This window comes from Octopus bimaculoides, chromosome 9 (assembly GCF_001194135.2).
Source record: "Octopus bimaculoides isolate UCB-OBI-ISO-001 chromosome 9, ASM119413v2, whole genome shotgun sequence".
Taxonomy (NCBI): Eukaryota; Metazoa; Mollusca; class Cephalopoda; order Octopoda; family Octopodidae; genus Octopus; species Octopus bimaculoides.
In genome coordinates this window covers 32,198,093-32,203,788 of record NC_068989.1, presented here as the reverse complement: position 1 = coordinate 32,203,788, position 5,696 = coordinate 32,198,093, and the positions used below count along the sequence as shown (strand labels likewise).

The following is a 5,696-nucleotide window of genomic DNA, read 5'->3' as shown; positions in this document are numbered from 1 at the left end:
CATAGGTGCCAGTCATCAAATTTGGTTCGATTTTGATTTCACTTGCCTCAACAGGTCTTCACAAGCGGAGTTTAGTATCCAATAGTGAAGCTTAGTGTCCAATAGCGGAGTTTAGTAATATTTGTTATTCATTTAGCCATCTCAGATTAGAGGTGAAGCACATTTGCTGTGAAAAGTAATCACAATAGAATGTGTGGAACTCTGCTGGGGTAGTTCACTTGGAGAAGATTTAAAGATCAGGGTTTGTGATGTAAAGATGGGTAACTTTAACAGACAGTGTTGAAATAACCCAATAGATGCAAAATCTGTGATGACAAATTGGTTTCAGAGATGAGAAAGATCAAGAATGTTTTGGAAAACAAGTGTGTTGGTCAATCAAGAGATTAATAGACATAAACAGTTCAGGATATCAAAGGAATTTGATTCTGTGTTTGTAGTATTGTCTTGGAGCAGAGGAAAAGCCAGAATGAGTAATGTATATTGCAGTCACTTAAAAGGCAGCATAAGCGAATGAATTTATATATATGTCTTCAATCTAGAATGTGAGATGATCAAGCAATTGCTGTTAGTTGGAGAACTTGGAAGTGCACTAAAGCCAATAGAAGAATAGACATTAGAATCTTTGTCACTGATGTTCAACCAAGACATAAGAGTGTTGAGGAAAGTAGGTTTTAAGAAAATAGAATATAGTGTATAGCCAGGCTAACAGAAGTGGAAAGGATATATATACATGTGTATATGTATACATACCTATGTCCAAACTTGTATATCTATTCACATATGTATACATAAACACACACACACACACACACATCTAATTATGTGTAAGTATGTATTCCACTCAAGAATTTTTTGATCATGATTATAATGCACTTGATAAATACATGCATATACAAAAAAAAAACATACACATACACTCTACATACAAAAGTAATGCATGGATATGTTTCCTATAAACTAGAAAAAGACGACAATATTAATATGAAATGTAGCCTCTCTTGGGTTTGTAACTACAACATCGTGTCATATCTTGAGGGCTATGCTTTACAAAATATCTCATGAACAAACAAGACAGCAAAGTTCACATAATCCAAAGAAATAACCACAATTATTGATCATGTCAATCTTCAATGGAGTACATAGCATGTGTAATCAACAGCTATCTAAAATTGTCATGGAGATTTTATCACCTACTGCAACATAAGATTGTTGCTAAAACAATATACAATACTATGGACAGACTCCAAATGTCTGTTGTGAGATGGTTTCTACAGCTGGGTGATGTTACTAATGCCAACCACTTTCACTTTACAGAGAGTGCTGGATGCTTTTTATATGCCACTGGCATAGGTGCATCTATGCAGCACTGGCACAAGTGCATTTTATATGGCCCTGGCACCTGTAAAGGACAAGCCTGTATGTATGGATGACAGTTATGTTATTAAGTCTGTAGAAACTAGAATTTCCAAGCAAAGAAAGAGACCAGACCAAACCTAGCTAAAATGAACTTTTCATATATAATCTCTAAGTGGAACAGTAAAATTATGCAAGAGTTTCTTAAAGTTCAATATGTAACAATTATAGTTGTTATCCAAACTCCAAGGATAGAGCTCTATGTTAGAAACCAGCACCATCCTTCTAGAAAGAATATTAATAAATAAAAAGAAGAGGTAGGACATATATGTACTGGTTCACAGTTGCACATACAACACTCACAGCTAAAAACAAGAAGATACATAGCCAAAAACTTCAAGCCCATCATGTGCAGGTTGTTTGAATGTATTTCTCCAGGATCACTATGAAACATTATATGGTGACTCAGGAGCAGAAAGAAAGAAAGAAAGGCATCTAGAGCTGTAAAGAACAGCTCCTCACTGAGAAAGTTGTCCCCAAGGAAACAAAGCAGCATTGCTGAAATCTTCTGACTGTATGGTCTAGACTATAAGGAGGGATTTGACTTTGTCCCCAACTCATGAATACTAGAGTCACTATACTTTACCTAGGTTCCAATTGTAATATTTGATGCCATTTAGAGACAAGCAACAACATGGTCTGTTGAACTATAAAAACCAAAGTTATCACTGTAGTCATTAACAAAATTAGGCTACCAACAAGAATTTTCCAAGTTGACAACTTATCTGTAATGCTTTTCATCCTGGTAGTGAACCTTGTCAGCCCAGTTAAGAAATGCAAAGACTACAGGATTTTGATGATGACCTTAAGCAGTACTTGAGTAATATTGATGACACCAAGAGACACAACTGGTTGCAAAGATTCTCAAAGGACATAGGAATGGAGTTTGATTCAGAAAAGTGCTCATATTTGGTAGTCAAATGAAGAAAGACTGTCATTCAGACAAGGAGTAAGGATAACAATGGCATATCTATCTCTCCTATTTCCAGTACAGAATATTGCATGAGAATTAAACAGAACCGACAAGAATATTGCAAATGTTGGTGCTGTGAGTAAAGCTAGGGTGACACAAGAACACTTCAGTAGATTTTATGAGATATGGAAGTTAGAGTTGTCTACATTCAATGAAACCATATTCCACAATGCTTTCACAGCCTCAGTGTTAGCTTCAATGTTTGGAATACTAGAATTTGCAACTTTGACATCAGGACTAAGAAGATATTAACAACTACTGATAACTTTCACATCATCAGTGACATTAACAGGATCCGTGTTAAATGGAGAGACAGCTACAGAGGTATAACACCAGTCCAGAAGGCCTTTGGGTGCTGCATTGCATCACCTACACAACATACATCAAACAGCAAAGAGAGAATGAGTACTCTTGCTCAGTGTCTATTGAAGGGGAGTTGTGATAGATACATCACCTAGAAAACTACATCTTTGCTATCCAGGAGAAGATAGTTACTAAATATCTGACCAACAAGAAAGCTAAAGATGCCTCTTGATCTCCATGTTTTGATAAAAAAATATCAATTGTGTCATGCCAGTGTTAAAATTATCACTTATATCATCAGTAGCTATTCAAAAATGGCCACATGGTATGACCTTTCTATGAGATGTGAGACTGTCATAAAACCATCTATGATGCTATAAGTAGGAAGGATTATTCTGATGTCCATAACAAAGGCATGCCAGAAACAAAATGTTTCCATGCCATAAAAGTAAAGAATACAAGTGAAACATTCCAATAAAAACAGCAACCTGATGTAAGCACAATAGGCTAGATAGAGAACAAAAGTAGAAGTGAAGATGTCCCTAGAAATTGAAGAAAGGGAGAACATTTATGGAAACTAATAAGAAACTTACATCTCTAATATTCAGATTATAAATTTTTATTTGTACCTATCATTATATGTGCACTGGACAACATAACAACAGATTTGCCCAAAAGCCTACAAATGCATGGGTTCTTCACAAATGAACAAAACAAACTGATTCACATTCCTCCAATCGAGGGTACAAGTGAATAATCTGTCAAATGTTTGTGGGATTCTTTTTTGGAGCCTGTACTGAACACATACACATTATCATATGTATATATGGAATATGCACACATACACATACAAACACATATACACGCACAGACATGTATGCTCCCCACCCCCACAAAACAATGAACCTCATACACTTGTGTACAACAGTGATGCACACCCACTACATGAGTGCAAGTTTATCCTCATATGCACACACATATGCATAAAACCAAACAAGTGAAATATCCACAAACTTCCAAAAGCTGTCTTGACTTAAACAAAAGCTGTATCACTTTGTTAGAGATAACTTGAATTTTGCAAAGGAAAAAAAATTACTTATAAAAATCAAAAGAAAATCATTCATACATTAACATTCGAAATTAAGAAAGTAGTTGTTTGCAAGAAGTACTAGACAATAGAGACCATATGGCTGAAGGAAAATATCTCAGGGGAGTGTTGTGCAAACTAAACACAACAATGGTAGGAACCTGTATATGTAATATAGTGAGTTTAAAATCTACCAAAATGAGAAAATATCTGTTTTTGTATCCAAGTAAATATTAAAGACCCTTTTGGAGTGTTGAAAATTTAAAAAGAAGGAAGATAACTCACGCAAAATCAGTTGATTGTAATTGTTGGACAATATAAACATTGCAAATGAGAGCAGACCTGGTCTTTAAAGACATCAGGTGAAAGCAAAGGACATTCTTTCAGTTTCCTTAGGCCAACTTATGGCAAGACTAAGGGTGAGCAACAGGTCTAATTGGAGTTACTTCCCCACCCTGTTTTTTTTTTTAAATATGCTTAGTTTTTATCTATTAATTGCATGAATAATCTTAGTTAAAGATTTTCAACAGGTTTGTTAAGATTGTTTGTTAAGAGCTAGTTTTAAAGAATTATACAGTTTAGTTATATATACCAAATGCACAGGTATGTTTCACTTTAGTATCCATTTTATTATTACATCGATGCAAAACATTTTTTATAAGACGAAAAGCGAGATCGTTTGGTGCTCATGCATTCACCCTCAATTACTACGATTGGTTATCAAAAATTGGTCATAGACTTAATTGCAATGAGTTAGCTTGTGCTAACCTGTATCCACCCCTTATTTCACCACAATATCACGTGTTGTTGCGTTAGAACTATAATTTATCGATTTCTTTTCCCAGCACAGTAAACACGTCATCTAGGTGACATCGCAACAGCAGGTCAACTGATACAGTCTTTTCTTTAGAATGCCTTGTACAAACAGAGACAGCCAACAAATTTGTTTATATTTCGTATCTGTCACAGTGGTTATTTATTGTAACAGGCTACTGCTAATCTATAAAATAAATAGTTATAGGCGCACAGTATATATAAATATATATTTAAAATTCTTTAAGATCTAATCTGCAATATATTGTCAGGAGAAAAAAAATTTTGAACTTATGCTGAAAAGACATTAAACATGTGAGTCATTACAGTAGCACTGAAGTGAATAATAAATTGTTACATATTTAGAAGCAAGCTTTTTGGATATCCGGACTTCTTCGGTTGTTGAAGAATTTCTACTTTTCCTCTACTTGGGTTATGAACCTAGCTCCTATTGCTCCGTAAGTAAAATTTACAAAAGAAAAATGATTTTCTTTTTCTCTCTCTAATCTGGAATTTTTAATTAGGCAGGCTATTAAAAATAATTAAAATGCATATGATGCGCACCAGTCAAGAAATACAGCAGAATATTTCATATACTACCCGCACTTAAATATGAATAATTCGTGTTGACTAAGTTAAAAAGTAGTTATTTTAATAGATAATGATTGAATTTAGTTGGCTAGTGAACACCCTTTTTTTTTAGAAATATAAAATACATGGATATAGTTTGCTGCCGAATTTGTAAATATCCGCAGGTTTCGGGGGAGTTTTGAAATAGCAATTCTAGTCTCTAGAAGATTCATATCTCTTGGGAAGTGCATGAGTGGTGGGGTGGCAAAAATGTAAAACATTGACCTGTCTGGAAAATACTGAAAACTGAACGGAAAAACCGGTATACCTACGCAAATGGGTTAATTTCTAGTTTAGGACCCGGTCACAAAAATGAAAAGAAAAAAAGAACAGCGTAATAGGTGTGAAATAATGTATAGTAAACGAATATGAAAAAAAAAAAAAATGCGCGCTGACGGAGAGGACTTCTTCTTCCCACCCCACCTCCGTTCGTTAGCGCAATCTTTTTTCATATTCATTCACTACACATTATTTCAC

General features: G+C 34.6%; 1 long non-coding RNA gene across 1 annotated transcript in view; it reads left to right on the top strand.

The window, feature by feature from the left end:
• Positions 1-4,092: 4,092 nt before the first annotated feature.
• Positions 4,093-5,696, top strand: part of LOC128248716 (uncharacterized) — an 18,095-nt gene continuing 16,491 nt past the window's right edge. The window contains exon 1 of the long non-coding RNA XR_008264882.1: positions 4,093-5,047. This is a non-coding gene — a long non-coding RNA (uncharacterized LOC128248716). The remainder of the gene's footprint in view (positions 5,048-5,696) is intronic.